Below are 19688 nucleotides of genomic sequence, written 5' to 3'. Positions count from 1 at the left end.
CCAAAGATTGACCTCACAGGAAAGCTACTCTGCTGGTCTTGGTACATTAGTTTTAGACTTCCAGGTCCCAGAATTGTGAGGGGGAAAAAAAATCTAGTCTGCGGTATTTTGTCATGACAGCTCTAGCTAATTAAAATATCTGGTATACTTTCACATTAATAAGAGAAATACACTGACCTCATTTTTTTTATTATATGCTAAATTTTAACTATGCATAATATATCCTGGCACTTCCCCATAATATTTATTTAGCATTCTCTCTATAGCAAAGTTCTTCTTTCTTTAATGGCAAGAACTGTTGTAAGTTGTCTTTATTTCCCCAATACCTAAAACAGTGCTTCAAATGGAACAAACACTTAATTTCTATACAAATTAATGAATGAAAGGAATGAGATCTTTACATGCAAAACTGTCTTACAACTTAGTCATATGCTTCGATGCCAAGCCTTTGAAAAGTTAGCTACTCTTTTATAAGAAACTATCTTTCTTAAGTTACAACTTCTTTTCCCCTTAATTTCAATATAAGTGATTTATTTTGTATACATTTTGCCTATGAAAATTTGGGGCAGTGGTTGAGACCTTAACACTTTTGTGCAGTAAAGTTCAAGGGACTATTGATAGTTATTTCCTGCTCTGTCAAAAGGACTTGTCCAGTTCTTTTCACTGCTATGATGCTTAGTAGGTGTCCCAACATATATTTTTTTTTGCTGTGTTTGATAATGTTGCTTAATCTAAGGCTGTTTCCTATTCCTCAATGATTTCCTATTTAGCTAAGGACTGGGGACCATAGTTGAATCTTCTCTGTTACCCAAACATCCTTGACCATGGCATCTGATTGTGCTTGCTGGTAGAAAATGTTACCTCTGTGAAGTTCAGTACCTACCTGCAGTACTGTGACACCCACCTGGTTCATCTGCACCTGCAAGCTTTTCATTCCTTAGTTGTTAGTTTGTGGGGCAGAGCTGTAGCAAACACTTTCTCCAGATTATACATCTTTCTAATTTAATAACACAGTTACTTTTTTTCCTTTATTTCTTTTTCTTTAGTTTTGGCATCTAATATGTATATGTATGAGTTGGGGAAAATTAATAGCAACTATAGTTCTAATCCTCAAGAGATTTACTCAAATGAAACCTGATCTGTGAAAACCAGGGTGATATTAGTCATTTAAAATGTTTCAGAGGTACAGGGTGACCTGGTACATTTTGAATACCTAGAGACTATAGTGTGAATGAATCATGAGAATGAAACAGAGATCATTTAAGAAGACAAGGAGGTTTGACAAAATTCATAGTATAGATTGGAGAAAAGAAGAGAGGGTTTTATTTTTCCCCCGTGTAAGTGTAAATGACACTAATTGAGTTATCCATGTCAGAATTAGAAAATTTTACATAAGAATATATATTGAAAGTTGAGTAAATGAAATTAAGGTGTTTTTATCAAGGATTTCAAGAAATGAGTTTTGAGAAATAAAACTAGTATTTATTAGACACTATGCACTAAGGATTAATATTTATTCATATTCTTATTTAATCTCCACAACAACCTTAAAAATGAGTTATATCATTATAAGAGATTATAAAACTGAAGACTGAGTCAGGCAAGGCAATTTATTCTAGCTGATGTTAGAATTCGGATCATGTACATCTGGCTTGTATTTGCTATCTCACATAATATTGTTTGGATGGCAAAGATAAACAGAACATGTATCAATCAGTTAGGGTCTAACCAGGAAAAGAGAAATAATTTCTCTTATTGCAAATAGAAGGAATGTAACAATCTGGACAAGTTACACAATTCACAGAAGAGATGAGAAACAGGATGTGGCCAGGCTACCTGGAGATTAACCACAGCAGGAGAAACCTCCCATCTCTGAACTGGAGCATCAAGGGAAGGGGCCAGGTCAACCACTAGGAAGCTAGAACCATTGTAGAACTATTCAGCAGAGCGGGGCCAAGGAGGAGGTGTCACACTGCTGGGGGTGGAAGCCAGGGACAAGTTCCTTGGCTTACCTCTTACTTCTGTATCCCTGAGCTTTTTCATGGATGCAAGAAAGACTGTGATTTTTAATATGAGCATCAGGAATTACTGTCAATTTAGAGAATTCCCATTGATGAAGATTTTCAGGTAATGCAGTTTAGAAAAGCCTCAAGTCCAGTTATTAAATCTGGATTGGGAGAGTTTGGTTACAAGGTGAGATAAAACAGTTCAATTTCCTAATCACTTAGTTTTTCACCATTTTAATACTGTTTAACCTTAGAGATTGGAAAGAACCATGAGACTCCATTGACTAGTACTGTTCTTTGATAGGAAAACAGCCTACTTGAGAAAATTCTAGCATATGAGAAACAAAAACATGTCCAGGTTTTTTGGACTCTGGAGAATTCCTCATTTGGGATGTGCAGGCATAAAGCATGAACGGAAGCTTATTTTCTACATGGCACAAATTGATGTTAACAAGGGAGCTGGGTGTTCAAAAGTGATTCAGGAGGAATCACACTGGGTTTTCTGATGAAGTTCTTTACCTCAGAAGACAACATGGATTTAACAGCTTCTTCTGGGGAGCTGCTTCCGCAGGCAGCATTCATGTCTGACCTTAGGCAAGCAGGCAGAGCTGCAGTCAGAAGGCAGACTGAGTGCTGCCCATATGCTGTCAGGCTCCCGCTACATTTTCTGTTCATAAAAGTGATGGACAGACCCACTGGGCACTGCTCTTAAAGGAGAATCACTCTTCAATGTTTTGCACCTTGTAAATGAGCGAAGAGACTCCCTCAGGCGTCAGATTCTGGGTATAGAAGTGGCCATTGCTATTAATGCTTCCAAAAACGGCACTCATTTAGTCGTCAAAGATTTGTTGCATCTCCTGTATGCCAGAAATGTAGCTATACATGAAGGACACACACATGAAAAGGCCAAGGGCTGCTTTCTAGAAACTCAAAGAAGCTCTTAAAGTAGGTTGGATGGTATGATGGGTAAATTGTCAGAAACAGGTGTAGCACTGGCTCTCCTGCAGACTGGCTGTGTAATCTCAAACAAGTCACTTCTCCAATCTGGGCCTCAGTTTTTGTGTACCTCAAACAGGAATAACTGGTTTCTTATGAATACCTCATGGGATTATTTTGAAGACACAAAGATACAATGCTTGGGTAAGAATCATAAAGTTATAAAATGCCCAAAATGAACACAGTACACAGTCTTAATCACTTTAATAGCTTCAAAATCTTATATATTCATTCTCTAGAAACTTTATCCTCTGAAATTCTCAAAGCCAAACACTATATCCTGATTAATTCTGTGTGAAAAAAGTGATCATTATTAAGTGATAAGGAAGAAAAATAAGTAGTAATTATTAAGCTGCGGGAAAAAATGATTATATGCTGAGCCTTGCACATGATGATTTATTAATGCGTTATTATAGGACTCTCTTGGGACATGGGACTTATCCCTATTTTACAGAAGAGAAAGTAGGTCCAGTGAGGCTACTTTTAAGACTGTCAAAGTCACATGGCTTGAAAATGACTGAATTGGGATTTGAAACCAGATCTGACCCATATGTTGACTCTCATTAGACTTCATACCAACTGAACCCTGAGGGCAGTGTTGGTGCAGAGTTGGAGCTGCCTTGGGTAAGAGGGTGGGAGCCTTTCAACAAACATGTTCTATGGCATTCTGTGTGACAGGCCCTAGACATGTGCATTGGAGTGTTGGTGATTGGGGTGGTGAACATAAAAAAAGAAAATAGTATAAAATAAGTAATAAAAATAAGCTAAGACACTGGCAATAGATCTGGATGGAAGAGTTTGGTTACAAGGTGAGATGAAACAGTTCAATGTCTTAATCACTTATTTTTTTTTTACCATTTTAATACCATGAAACTTGAGAGATTGGAAAGACCATGAGATGTCATTGACTAGTCTGGGGTTCAAGAAAAACAAACTAGATGGAGATGAAACCAGGAATAAATTAACATTCAAAGAAAGACTAAAAAGGATACACATGTGAAATGCCACAGGGAATTTATCTCCTACTTCTCAGCTTGTCATTTCATATCTGCCAATACTTTTTTTTTTTGAGTTCTGAATTGTATAGCCAATGTGGAAAATAAATATGTATTTCACTTATTCTATGCTTGGAGTCAGATAAAATAGCCAAGATGCAATAAAACCATAGTTTCTAGAACATCTTTTATTCCCAAGACAACCTCAACATGAAACAAATCGCTTAAGGGACTAAAAAACTGTATTCACGCTGATGAGATCAGATGCTTTCTATCTGAAATTTCAAACTTCAGGATGCTTTGTTCCCACTTTTGTTGGTATAGCTGTTTTCTGAAACCTGACTAAAAAGTCAGTCAACATTTATAGCTGGGATATTTCTCCCTGTAAAAAACAAAGTCAAGAGGTTTCTTGTTGATATACATCAAGGACCTTCTCTTTCTCCCTTGTTCTCTTTCTCCCTCTTCTTTAGTGATGGGACATGGTGGAGCTAGGTTTTACAATAAAATTGCTTCTCAACACCCTTCCTCCCTTCCAGAAGCCCGGTCTCACTGACTTAATTGGTGCTCTCAGTGCACCTGCAGATACTGGCAGTAGGCGGCAACTTCAGCCGTTTCCTCCCAGCTGTATGTGCTCATCTGAGAGTTCCAAAGCCCTTCCGTGGCTGTGTCATTTGAAGGCTGATGAACTTTGTGGAGAAAGCTTTACATTAGTCTGTGTTCCTTGGAGGCTTGTATTTTCAGCAACTATTATAGCAAGGGCAGTTGTTTCTTCTAAAAACCTTACAATACTTGGTTTTGTAATTCTTGATTTGAAGAGAAACATTTGGCTCATGATGCTTAAGCTTTTCTACTGGTGTTCATCTCTACAGCCGGGATGGATTTACAGGTTTATTGAGTCAAAATTTAGCCTTGCATAGCAGATTTCTCTGTTACAACCTTACCAGCATAGGAGAGTCCTGAAGGACCAGGATAGCCCTAGGAAAACCAAGGAGGACTTAAAGTTCATTTGAATTCTCCTAGTTGGTCATAACATGGAAGCACATTTTTAACCTGATTCCTAATGTGTCTTTTTTTCTTCTCCTGCTTCTGCTCAGTCACAACACCATGTGGACTCATCTCTGCTTCTTGAGTTCCTAGAGCTCGCTCTTCTGCCAGAAATCCTCATCCCTCCCTTTCTTCTGGATGACTTCCACTTTTCCTTCAGTCCTTAGCTTAAATGTTACTTAAATATCCTCAGAGACCCCATCACAAATCCCCTAAACTAATTTGCTCTTCAGCAGCTATTTATCTGTGCAGTGTAATAAAGGGAAAACTGAGGTTTAGAAATGGGCACTGCTTATTTACAAGGCAGGTCTGAAATTCGAATCCACATTCACAGAATTCTGCAGCCCATACCTTCTCTGTACAGCTCTGACCCACTCCTAGAAGGATAGGGGGTGTGAAATCAGAGCACAGAGCAGATGGCCAGCTGGCTATTTTGACTCCTGTGTCACTGAGTTATTGAATAAGGTCTCTCTAGAATCTTCTGATTAACTTTAGATGGATTCTAAGTCTGAGGTGGGGCTGACGCTGCAGGGTCTTGTCCCAAAGTTTCAGACATAGGGATCAAAGGACTTTGGGCAGGGAGGTTGATATAGTCCTCCATTGACAGAACTTTCACAGCTCTCTCAGGACAGTTGGCCCTGGCTCTAGTCAGCAACCATATCCACGGGTTAGTGCTAACTGCACAGGAAAGCCATGGAAGAGCACAGAGCACAGACTTCTCTTCAGGACCCTTCTCTGGGCAGCTACCACACAGAGCCCCTGTTGAGAGAGAACTGAAATATTCCTTGTGTTTATGTTTTATAGAACTGTGCTCAAAGCCCTTTTCCATGGTAACTTCATTTGACCCTCACAACGGCTCTCTGATTTCAGCAGACCATCTTTCAAACAGAGTCACTTGGAGGTTAAGTGATTGACTCAGTGTCACATAGCCAGCAAATGACTGCTCCGGGACCGAAACTCCAGGCTCCTGGTTAATGCTTCAGTGCATTCTTCTCTGCCTCACACAATCTTATAAGCAGAATGGCAGCAGCCTTCTTCCATCGTCTGCCTGCCTGATCAGAAGAGCATATTATCTCAGCAGCAGGGAGAATGAATCAATCTTCTCTGCATACATTACCCTCCCAGAGACCACCACAACAGAATGAGTCCCGCCCTGCTTTGGCTCAACTCTGGAGTCAGACTGCCTGACTTCAAATTTCAGCCTTTCTCCTTCTGGCTCTGTGATTTGGGACATATCTCTTAACTTCTCTGTGTCTCAGTTTCATAGCAGTGAGATAAAGATAATAGTAATAATAATGATAATGCCTACTACATAGGAGAATTGAGTTAATTACACAATTTATAAAGGATAGTGCCTGACACAGATGAAGCAGTCAAATACTGGTTAGTACTAGTTGTACGGTTTCAGTAGATCCCTCATTTGGGGACCTATATCATTTTAAACAAAACCCATTTCCTGAGCTTGTCCTACACAGTCTTAATTGTCAGTTATTTTCCCTTTGGACCTTGGATTTTATGATGTCTCTGTGTATAGTGTACTGTGACATAAAGAGCATTTCTTGGGATTTTCAGGTTTCTACTGTAGTGTAGAAGGACTTTAAAACAGCATACTACAGGGACACAGCCACATCAATGTTTATAGCAGCACAATTCACAATAGCTAAACTGTGGAAACAACCTAGATGCCCTTCAACAGATGAATGGATAAAAGAAAAAGTGACATATATACACAATGGAATATTACTCAACAATAAAAGAGAATAAAATCATGGCATTTGCAGGTAAATGGATGTATTGGTGGAGAAGATAATGCTAAGTGAAGTTAGCCAGTCCCCCCAAAAAAACCAAATGCCAAATGTTTTCTTTGATATAAGAAGGCTGATTCATAGTGGGATAGGGAGGGGGTTCAGGGGAGGAATAGACAAACTCTAGATAGGGCAGAAGGGTTGGAGGGAAAGGGAGGGGGCAGGGGTAATTAATGATGGTGGAATGTGATGATCATTATTATTCAAAGTACAGGTATGAAGACAGGAGTGTTGTATGTATACAACAAGAGATATGAAAAATTGTGCTCTATATATGTAAAAAAAAAGAATTTAAAATAAGAACCTTAAAAAAAAGAAGGTTAATAAATGACAAAGCTGTCTTTCTGTTGGATGTTCTCCCTAACTCTCAGTTTCTACTTTGAGTTCATTTGCTGTGTAGACACAATTGGCATGCTACAATTTCAGGCATTACCAGTCTTCATACTGTTCAAGAGATCAGCCCAGCCTCTCCTTAATAATCAAACCTAGTATTGTGTCAGCTCTCTACCTTCATGAGAATTGGCTCCTAAGTAGGTTCATTTTGTAGGAACAATATTTCTTAAATGCTTAGCAAAAAAAAAAAAAAAAAACAAACAAACAAACAAAAAAAAAACCTCAGGCCTAAGGGTCAGCAAAGGAAAGGGTAGGGCTCTTCTACATGGTTCTGTTTTCTTTTCCACACTGGTCCCTGCTTTTTCCTTCAAGTGAGCAGCAAGAATCACAGAGTCTTAATCTCAGCAGGAGCATGCCTTTAATTGCCCTGACTAGCCAGGAGTCTAAGACAGTGAAGTGGAGTGATTGCTGGCTGCAGATGGATTGTCTCAGCTACAGATTCTCACCTGCAGAGATCCAGGGCATTAATTGAAAGCATTTAAAGGTGATGGTTGGAAGAACCAGAATTTCCTCTTTGCTGTGTTTTAAAGTTTTATTCTGCTATTCACTGTGAATATAAACTTCATCTTCAAATCCTCAAGCCATATCCCCACTCCCTAAAGTATACCCTCCTTGATTCTACATTTTGAAGTCATAAACCAGAAGTGTGCTTCAAGCAGTTAGATGGATCTGGCTTAGGAATTTGTGGCCTTCCTCAAGTCATCTAAGCTTTCTGAACTCCAGGTTGTGCATCTGTAAAATTTCTGTTTCACAGGATTTTCAAAAAATAAAATCATAGAAGATCATGTAGCATGAAGATAGGTGAATGTTTTCTAATATCCAAACTGTAGAGAGGAATGGACAGTTTGAAGTGGTCCTCAAGAAAATCACTGTTTCCCAGTATAATTATTAAATACATTGGCTTCTATATTTAAAGAAAATTGAGGCTCTGGCAACTATGCAAAGTCAATTAAATAGTAAAGAACTCATTTTTAAATCCTATACTTTGAGAGGAAGCATAGTTGTAATAGATATTTATGGACCTTGTTGGTCACTCCATCCCAGTATCCAGTGCTTGATGTCATGGTTTGAATATTAAGTGCCCCCACCAAAAGCTTATGTGTGAAACACTGCAAGAAGGTTTAGAGGTGAAATGATTGGGTTAACCCAGTCACTGAATTAATACCCTGACAGGGATTACCTGGGTGGTAATGTAGGCAGTAGGGTATGGCTGGAGGAGATGATTTTCTGGGGGCATGCTTTGGGGTATACATATTTGTTTTATATATAAGCTTTTTCTTCTAAAATTGTTATTATCAGGCTTTTTAGTCATAGCAGTGAAAAAAAACTGATTAAAACACTTGGTATTTAGTAGATACTTTATAAAAAAATTGTTGAGGGGCTGGGATTGTGGCTCAGGGGTAGAGTACTCACCTAGAATGTCTGAGGCCCTGGGTTTGATCCGTAACACCACATAAAAATAAATGAAATAAAGGTATTGTGACCAACTACAACTAAAAAATAAATATTTTTAAAAAAATGTTGAATAAATTAATGAGTGAAAAATGCCTATAATGATACAAGGCATCAGTTGGAAGCACTTAAATGTGACAGATTGGCCAGCCTATAGTTTGATCCATGTATTCAATTTGAGTTCTATCACTTACAGATCCACAGACTGAGAATCCTATTTACAACCTCTAGAAGACAATTGACCTGAAAGTAGAGCATCACATGCAAACATGTTCACCATAATTTTGCAAGTTATAATATTTGCTTCTCCTCTATGGAGAGATTGGATTTGTCCAAAGTAATAAAGGAAGTAGAAGAGCAGAAATCTAAATCTAAGCACATCTTGCTCCAAAGCCATTGTTTATTTCACCACATCAGATTAGTTAAATTTTAGACAAATATTTATGAAAGTCTTGAACTGAAATAATGCCAACTTCTCTATTCTCCATTGAAATGATAATCTGGATTCTATGATCAGCTCAAATAGTAAAAGAATGTCCTAAGAAGATGAGCACTTTATGAAGAGGAAGATTCACTTAGAATTATGAGGAGGTGAGGAGGCAGGGTGTTGGTTAAAACAAGGGGTGAAAATGGACCTTTAAAGATACAGTCATTATCTTTGCACCCATACACAGTGCACAGGCAAATTACTATAGTCCCTGTGTGGTCTAGAGTTTGTTCATCAAGAAGCAGAGTTTTTCTAGGGTCAAAGGGACTGTTTGGAACTGTTGGTAACAACTTTGAGAAAGGTTTAAAGATGATTGGGGTGTTTTTCTTAGAGGAAGTCTGGTAAGGAGGAGGAAATAGGTTAACCATGTTTAGAAGACTACTTAGTGACCATATGCTGCAATAGAGAAGGGCACAGTGAAAGATGTTACTAACATCTTTAAAAGAGAAGAGAGTTGAAAATGACTTTAAGAGTGCATATTTGGAAATCTATGAACCTAGTTTTGTTGGACAACCACAATATGTTCTTGTTAAGCATAACCAGTTGGGTAAATAATGTAGCTCAATCACAAGCTTTATTAAAACAGAAACTATATTAAATGTTATTTACATGAATAAATACTGCCAAACCCAACTTTTTTGTCTTGACATAAGAGTCTAGGTTCTGAATCCAGACTGTTCAAATCCTGATTATACAACTTACTGTATTTACAACTGGGTCTCACTTTCCTCATCCATGAAATATGGATCACAATCACACTACCTCTTAGACTAAGTGTGAAAATTAAATAACTTTAGTAAATGAAAAGCCTTTAAAATAGGCCAGGGCATATTGTAAACTCTAAAGAAATGTTATCTAATATTAGAAACTACCTTTTTCTTTATCCTCTAATTTGATATCACTTTTCATAACTCTTGGGAATCTTTCTGAGATAACTTTCTCTCCCATGTATAACCACATTTTTTTCTTGCCCTCTTATTTCTTCCCTAATTTCTTTTATTCTTGCTCATAACTCCAGGAAAACCTGTCTCTGTTTTCTTTAGCATCAACAATAGACAAAAAACATTGTCACTGTATTATTTTCTTTGTTCTATTTTGTCTAGTTATTGTTATTTGGTTGTTTGTAACATTTTTTTTTCCATTGCAAACGTACGGCATCTAAGCTGTACTTGAAGTGAATGCACTGTTGTGGGCTAGCCTGTGAGCTTAATTGCTATTGTAACATGATTTCTGTGAGAATGTATTATTTATCCTAAACAACTGACTCAAACAGGAACTTATTTTGCATGGAGTCCCATACTTTATGTAGCCATACATTACCTTATTTAGTACTCCAAACTTACTTATGTAATAATTATTATTTCTATATCACAAATAAAACAATTATTGTTTCGAAATTTAAATAACTTACCTAATCCTTGTGACTAACACTATGGGGGAAGGAACCAGAGACCATTTCTGTTCATTCCAGTTCAAGAGAATTTCCACAACACTACTCCTCTTGCCACACACACTCCTTGTATTCATTCGAGGTATAAATGCATATTTATAAATGAGAAGTTAGCTGGCTATTAAGTGATGAAGATAACAATGGTAGAAGTTACAAATTTTTCAAGGATAAGAATATACCTTAATGTATAATTTTAGTGAAACATAGTAATATGATAAGAGATTGGTCTTATCCTTATTTACAAATGTAGAAATGGAAAATCCTAGAACAGAAATCAAAGGTCACACTACAGGCAAGTAGCAGGCTTTGAACTAAATTCAAATTTGTTTGACCCCAAATTCTTTGCTCTTCTTACTTCCACATACTACTTCCTTACCGACTAGATGAGATGTGCACCTCCCATCCCTGGGTGCCACATTAAGTCATGGATATACTACAGTGAAAGAGGCTCCTGTCACTCTTGATGAGCAAAGCAACCCTCACTCAGAAAAGTCAGAACTAAAACAGAAAAAATGTGGTCTCCTGAGTTTATAGCTGATTCACAAACCCTTGTGAACAGATGACATTGTCCACAGTCTGGGAGAAAAGAACAGGAAGTCAGCTATGGAACCCTGGGTTGGCTCTTGCCATCTGGTTGGGGACAGAGGAATAAGTGATTGGATGACAGAGGCTACTTTTCCAGAGAGTATTTTAATGAACCCTCAGGGAGAAAAATTGTTACAAGTGAGCTTTTGCAACTCATTAATTGCCTTGAAACTTAATGATATTCTTGCAGACTTGAAATTCCCTTTTCATTCCCTGAAGAATTTAGTTCCTATGAATGTTAGATTAATATTGTTTTGTATGCAGTGTTTGTACACTCTGAGGCAGTAGACGTTTTTAATGGTTGGACTGAAATGATGTCTTAGCAGTGTGTCAGATTTTAATGAAGCTGTGTAAAATTGTTGTCATAAGGAAGGATTTATAAGTATTTTTAATTTCCAGGTAATAAGAGATCTTTGCTCCAGTTTGGTCACTAGAGAACTATGACTTTTGTTTTTCACTTTTCTTTTTTTTTATAATAATACCTTTGCCTGACTTATAAGGAGCTACCAACTTAGTTAACAGCTCTCAAAATCACTTATAATTAGAAGGAGAATTCTACACTGTGAAATTTTAAACCACTTCCATAAACAGATATAAGTGAAAATATTGCAGTGCCATGAAATGCACTCATCTTGGGGATGCTCTGATTAATTGACACAATTTATAAAGAAATCCTACCGGGTTTGTTGTCTCACATTCATAACAACCTACTTTAATGATTACCTTAACCAAAATTATCAATCCTTTCCTTCTTAAAATGTAGGTAGGAATCTATTTTTTTTCCTTGAATTGCCAAAGTATTAGCATAGCTTTTCAACAGACACACCTGATTATGCCACCTTACTGCTCAAAAAACCTCTCAATGAATTCCTGTCATTCTTGGGATAAAACTTGACTTACACAGCCCTTCACCAGCTGTCCATTCTCACCTCTCCACCTCTATTTCCTATCACTATCCTATCCCAATTTCTTTGTAAGGGGCCTTTCCTATTCCAGGCTTTTCCCAGACATTACTCCACCCACCTATCCCTGATCTCTGCCCACCCCCATTCTAATTTGCTCCAACCCTGCAAACCTCTTACTATCATCTGTCATAATAGTCTATGCTTCTTTAAACACATATTGCATTATAATTAAATGATTATTTGCTAATCAATATATTATGATTATGGCAATCACCTCTTACTAGAATGTAAGAATAGAAGTCACTTCTGTTGTTCATGCCTGTATTTGCAGCAGGGAGTACAGAATCAGGTTTATGTTGGTAAAAACCAAATGTTCTATGAGTTAATATATCAAGAAACTTAGAAGGGTAACTGGTACAGAGTAAATCCTCTGTATGTTTTGACTACTTTAATTGTTTTTTATCATTTGTATTGCTTTTACTTTTCCTTTATTAATAGATTTTATTTATCCTTTATTAATAGATGTTGATAAAATAGTCATGGGCCATGATATAGGGTTTTCTTGGTGGAAGTTCTGCTAGGTGATCTTTGGAAAGTCAGTTAACATTTCTATGCATTAGGTTTCTTATCTTTACAGGCATTCCTTAAGAAATTTTATTTTAAAAATATAGATCCCCTTTAAAGCCAAAGGGAAAGGAAAAGAAATAACTGGCTAATTATGAAGTTGATGTTTTTCTTTAGTTTTTCAGGCTTTCTCTCTGAAGTACTCTCCACATCCAGGGCAACCCTTCATTTCCTAGACATAAGCAGCCACCCCATGGTCATGTTTGCCATTATGAAGACTTTCATGTATGTCCTTTGTTAGGCTCTGTAAGTAGTTCTCATCTCACCTTTGTGGGTTCTGGATCAATGGAGAAGCAAGTCAGCAGGAGGGGAACTGTAATGTCACTCTCGTATTGATAAGGACCAGTATGGAGTCTGTATCTCCATATGAGATGCAACTAGACCTGCCATTCTACCCTCCAACTAGAGAAGGGAACAACACAGTTTGTTATGGTTTGGATATGAGTTGTCCCTCAGAAGCTCACGTGTGAGATAATGCAAGGTTTGGAGGAGAAATCATTAGTTTAAGGTTATAGCCTTAAACTAATCAGTGAATTAGTTCCTTAAGGGATTAACTGATAACTGAAGGCAGCTGGTATGTGGCTAGAGGAAGCTGTTGTCGGGGTGCGTGGCTATGGGTTATATATTTTGTATCTGGATTGTGGACTCTCTCTGCGCTTCTGATGGCCATATGAGCTGCTTCCCTCTGCCAAGCTCTTCTGCCATGATGTTCTGCCTCACCTCAAGCCCTGAGGAATAGCATTGCTGTCTAGGGATTGAGACCTCTGAAACTGTGAGCCCCCAAATAGCTTCCTCTTCTACAATTGTGCTGGTCAGGTCTTTTAGTTACAGTAATGAAAAAAGCTGACTAATATACCAGTCAACAGACAGTATGAGTTTTCAAAGGAGATACACATGCCAAGGAATTCACCTGCCAGTTTGAGAAGAGAAAGAGGCCAAATTTCCTGTGCACAAAACATTTGGCAATTAACTATTGGGAATTCACAATTAGGAAAGGTGGACCAATGTACTCAATCTTCCTTTGTAGAAAGGTATAAGAAGTGGGACAATGGACTTAGACTGTTTGGTTACAAATAAGGGGTAAAATATAAATCATTTTAATGTCAATTTTCTAGTGAATTTCAATAGGGTACAGGCAGTTTCTGGCAATAAAGGGAAACTGTCTCAGGAAGTTGTTATTATGAAAACCAGAAATTGTATGAAAACATTTCATTGTTGCATTCATCTCCTCCTCTTCCTCCTCCTCCTCCTCTTCCCTTTATTTTGTAAATCAGAAGAAATAAGTCATAGCCCAGGAGTCACCAGGATTTTTGAGCTATAACAAGCAATGATTTTTCTGGGACATTTGGATTTTGAACCTGAATTCCATTTGCAGAGTTTAGGCTTTGTTTTATTATTTTTTTAAAGACATCTTGGAATATCTGGTGGGAAAAATAATTACCATGGAGAGCTTTCCTGTAGCCTCTAAGAAAGAAACCCTTCTTTTAAGAGCCATTGCTGCACTTTTATTTTCTCTTTCCTAATTTCTTTTTATCCTAGGTTTTTGTCTCAATAGTCTTATTTTCATAATGAGTTTCATTAAAGCAATGACATCCAGGTGGTGTTTCTGAGGCAGATTCCCTTAATATTGGAAGTCTTTTGAGACTCTACATATGTATTGGTGTAACTATATATTTGTGTATACATATATTCATTTATAGCTACTCAGGTATATAGACATAAAAAGAGGGCCATATATCTCTGTGTGTTAATTCAGGGAGATTTTAGCCAATAGGCATGCTATAACTTCAGCCTCCTGAATAGTAAAGAGGAGAAGGGAAGACAATGGTAGCAGGGTCTAAGGCAGCTGTCGGAATCAGTTCCAAAGAGGAAGGTCAACTTCTCTACTGGAAGAATACAAAAGGGCACAATTAATTTGACATTGTCGTCTACAGAGCTCTAATCAAAGGGGTAAGGGTGGTTACCCAAGGAGTCCGTCACAAATACTTAAATTTAGGTAGTTTATTAATTAATCCACCTGTTAAAAATTAGATCCCAGGCAAGTGTTACAAATCTAGACAGAACAATGAAGACCGTGGATGGAGGGGCTGTGTTGTTTTACTGAATCAAAGTTTCTACCTAGCTAGCCAGGTTATTTCAGGCATGTTGTTGTAAGTTTGTGCAATGAGCGATGTGCACAGAGCCAGATGTTATGTGCTAGGTTTATGTAGTAGGCATCAAAGGAAAATTCCCCCCTTACTTTTTAACTTTCCACTTATAGGGACCCTCTATAAATCCAGGAGATTCCCACAACACAAAAGTGGTGGCAATACAATTAATTTCAATGAGTTCATAAGGGAAAATCATTAATTAATGGACAGCCATACTCAGAATTGGCTTAAGGGTTTCGATGGAACCTAAAATCATTGATTTTTAGACGTTAGAAATGACCTCACTTAAGTACGGTAAACATACATATATGAATGAGTATGCACACAGTCTGATTTATGGACTCATTTACCTATTACCTTCATGCAGCTGAATTGATTATTGTCTATAGTCAAGGGCTAAAAGAAGATCAATGAGGAGTTGTAATGTATTTTTATTAGTCTTAATGATCTCCATATTCCATCCAAAGTGATTAAAGCATGTCACAGTGGTCAACAGGGGTATCATACTTGAAACCCTCCTTTTTTATGTAAAATATTATACAAAGATATCTTGTCCTATAGCTTAATAGGGAGGTGAAGTTTGAATATACAGTTGAAGGAATGTGTAAATCTACAGTTAACAGGAAAGAGGATCTCCAAATTAGAAAGCAGAATAGACTATCACTGTGCCTGCTACTTATTGAGAATCAGCAAACATTTTTAACTGACTTACACTCTGTCCATCCATGTGATTTCACAATCATGATGAGTAGCCTGGAAGCAAAAAGGTCTTCTGATGATTTACTTAATTGAAGTTTTTTAATTAAGTGGACTGTGTAAAGAACTGTTACCAATTAGAAAGTGACCTGAGGTCAAATTGTTTCCCCAGTTGCATACTGCAGCACTGTGAACAAATAGTCTAGTCTTCATGAAAAATAATTAAGAAATATGAAAAATTATATTTATTATTACAGTAGTATATTATTTTCAGTACTGGAGATTGAATGTAGGGGCATTCTACCACTGAACTACAGCCTCAGCTCTTTTTATTTTTTGAGACAGGATCTTCCTAAGTTGCTCAGGCTGGCCTCAAACTTGGGACCCTCCTGCCTTATCTTCCTGAGTTTTTAGTATTATAGACATGCACTACCATGCCTGGTAAAAATGAAGAAATTCAGAGGCACACTTCCACTCTGTCACTGTTGATATTATGCACAACTCTGTTTTTAACTTTCAGTTCTAGAGGTGTTTTCTTGAGAGTGCAGCACAGAACCCTGCATGTGTGTCTTACAACATTATCCTGCACTTCTAGTGGATCTGGACCCATTGTCACTGAGAAGAATTGATGATTTAGTGTCTGAGCCTAAGGCCAAAGTTAGTGAACTCTCAAAGTAAGTGGAAGCTGTCACCCATGGTCTTCAGAACAGAGCAGATCAACATTTGTCTTTGTTTGCTCTTCTTGTACTGAGGCACTGATGCTCTAGTTGTGATAAATTGCAGGTAGCATGATTTGCAGTGATTGACAGGTATGGAATGATGATTGAGAACATGCCCATAAGTTACCTCTTTTTTACTGTCTTGAAGACTGCTATGTTGGTTAAGGGAGTGCACTTAATTTGAAATGTTTATAATTCAGTAATTTCTCCTAATCCTTATGTTTTCTTTCAGTTTTTCCCCAGCAGATTTTTGATACTTGTCATAGTCTTTGCTGCTTTAGTGGATGATTTTTAAGATCTAGGGTTTTGGATATTTTTTATTTGTTAATTTAAGGTTACTTTTTAACTTTCCACTTAAACCAGATGGTAATTATACAATTTATTGATCACTTGCCATATACTAGACACTTATTCATAATATCTATAAGGTACTTCCCTCCCTGTAATAGAAATCCCAATTTAGTAGGAAGAAACACAACTTACTTTTGGCAAAACCAGAATTTAAATCCAGGTTTGGTTTCAAAGTTTATACCTTTTCTTGATCTAGGCTACACTAACTTTTAGAATTAGTAAAAATTCAGTCACATATAATATACATTTTTCATTCTTAAATGAAAGAAGTTCAGAGGAAGGCAGATCCATGATAGGCTTTTTCTTCATCTGTTTTATTATTCTAGTCTGTGCTTTCCATCTCTAAGGTCATGACATGTCCCAAGATGGCTTTTCAAGCTACAGTTATCGTAACCACATTCCAGGTAGCAAAGAAGCAATAGAGTGGAAGGCAAAAGCGGTGCTTCAAGTGTCCACCTCCATTGTAAAGAGGCTTTCTGTAAGCCCTGCCTCTCAATTTCCATTTACATGTTATATGACATTCATGTACAAGAGATTCCCATAGTAGAAGAGATGCTGACACAATGGATGGGTGAAAATGAGTGGAATATCAGACTTAAATCTGTCTTAAGCCTGAGGCATATTTAACTTCTCTGTTAAATATACCTCAATCATGTTGATATTTCATGGACTTTTTAAAATTTATTCACCAGATCTGCCTAGCTCCTCCCTTTCCCTACTTCCTTTCCTCCTGACTTTCCTCCCTTTCTATCTCCCTCCCTTCCTTCATTCTGTACCCCTTTGCTTGCGGCATGCTGCTATCTTCTCTTCCTTCTCAATATAAAGGTATGTCATGACTCATTCCAGCTCATCTTTCAGGTTTCCACTCACTCAGAACTCTTTTGGAAAAGTTTCTCTGTCCTTCTGAAAGGTAGAAATAGACTGGGCTTCTATATGGGCTGACATTCCATCCTCCAGAGAGTTCTACCAAAACAGTTTCCACACTGTTATTTATGATGCTAGGAAGTGCTAGTGGTTAGGACCCCAGGTAGTTTATCTTCTGTCATCAAAACAGCAGGTCTGCAACCTGCAATACAATTGTGCACAAAAAGACCAGTTAAAAGAATGTTTGATGCTCAAATGAGGTTTTGGATTATTAACAGATTTGTTCAAAGTCTGAGGCAAGTCTATTGTCCATCAAGGGTGGGGGAGTGGCAAAGACATGAACCCCCCTCCCCAGGAAGGAAGGAAGGAAGGGAGGGAGGGAGGGAAGGAGGGAGGGAGGAAGGAAGGAAGGAAGGAAAGGTCTCTTCACAAATATGTGAAATGAGTTTTTCACTCATTTCCCCTAATCATTTTGCAGTCTATTCTCAGAGTAGTGACTGACTCAGATTAATTTTCAGCAGCCAGTATTAAACCCAGGGGAGAAGTGTACATCAGTCATAAAAAGTTGGAAAACTTGACAGATGTACTGCAAAAGAATTTCCAATTCTTTTGTGCAAGCCATTTTTTTTAAAAAATTTATCTCTTTTTCTATGCTAAGAACTTGTACATGGGCAATGACAGAGATAAAAGTAATTTCTGTTTGACAGAAACAGGGATTGTCAGTAGTGTTTATATACAACAGGTCCCCAGAGCAGAAGGCTATACAACTAGTCTCTTCCCAGATTGTCATCTTCCTCCTCCAGCTATAGGATTGTAAAATCTTCAGGGTCATTGCTACCTCATGATCAACAATAGTAACACCCCAGGTATATCCCTCAAGACTGGAAGGAGGTTGGGAGTACTGCCTGATGAGATGCTTGGCTTTATAATCTATGAGGCAATCACTATGGGCATGCATGGCTGAATTTCTGAAGCATAAAGCCCAGGATAATCGTGGCAAGTCATGTTTATTAAAGACTTCAGGGAAAAGTTAAAAATTTATATATTTTTTCTTGTAATTAATTTCAAACATAAAAGTAATATTTTTCTTAAAAAAGTAACTGTATTAAGAGAAAACTGTGTTCATAGGAATTCTTAAGATAAAATGTAAATATCACTTTGGACTAGATGCCAAAGGCTTTCTATAAACACACCAGTCATGCTTCTGTGATGTTAGGGCTATTAGCGATGTGGGTTTTGGATTCAAATTTTGGATTCAATCTGTTCAGTAGTTGTATGACATTAGCTCTTAGAATCTGTTTCCTCATTTGTAAATAGGTTAACAGCATTGTCTAGGTAGCTGTCTTATAATTAGTAATAAGGTAAATAAAGTGTACAGTACATGTTCAATCAGTAGCAGTTTGTATCATTGAATTTTTATGTTATAAGAGTCAATGGACACAGAATTGTGAATTGTGATGAGCCTGTTGTGCATTTTGCCACCACTTGTAGGTTCCATAGCTTCTGGTAGACACATTAGCATCCATCATAAGAGCCTTGTTCTTTCATCTCCCCCAGTTCTAGGAAAAGGGTGCATATAATACATATAATACATCTCTAAGGTTTTTATTTTGAATCATGCACCAAAACCTTGAATATCAAGAGTGTTTTCCTGGGCTGGGGATGTGGCTCAAGTGGTAGTGCACTTGCCTGGCATGCGTGCGGCTCGGGTTCGATCCTCAGCACCACATACAAACAAAGATGTTGTGTCCACCGAGAACTAAAGAATAAATATTAAAATTCTCTCTCTCTCTCTCTCTCTCTCTCTATATATATATATATATATATATATATATATATATATGTGTGTTTTCCTAATTGAAAGATGAAAAATGCTTTGAATGCAAAAATTTATGTTTTAAAAACCACACTGGAAGGATAGAGAGTATGCACACCTGTTCTCTAAGAATTTACAGGACTCTTGAGAAAATGGACATCCTATTAGTGAGAAAGACAGTGAATGACAAAGAAGCACAAGGAAATGTACAGTGGTGTCAATTAGATCAGGAGAACAGTCAGAATTGAGCTGGCCCTGCTATTTCTCTTTCTGTCTCACTCAAGGTGAATTCTTACCTCCTTTAGATACTCTGCAGGGCCTCTAAGGTCTGATCCTTACCTGTCCATCTT

General features: G+C 37.5%; 1 protein-coding gene across 2 annotated transcripts in view; it reads left to right on the top strand.

Annotated features, from left to right (window-relative positions):
- Positions 1–19688, top strand: part of Dlg2 (discs large MAGUK scaffold protein 2) — a 2013368-nt gene that overhangs the window by 885599 nt on the left and 1108081 nt on the right. The window lies entirely within an intron of this gene.

This window comes from Urocitellus parryii, chromosome 4 (assembly GCF_045843805.1).
Source record: "Urocitellus parryii isolate mUroPar1 chromosome 4, mUroPar1.hap1, whole genome shotgun sequence".
In the NCBI taxonomy this organism is placed as follows: Eukaryota; Metazoa; Chordata; class Mammalia; order Rodentia; family Sciuridae; genus Urocitellus; species Urocitellus parryii.
The sequence above is the reverse complement of the archived record's forward strand: the minus strand, read 5'-3'. Positions and strand labels throughout refer to the sequence as shown.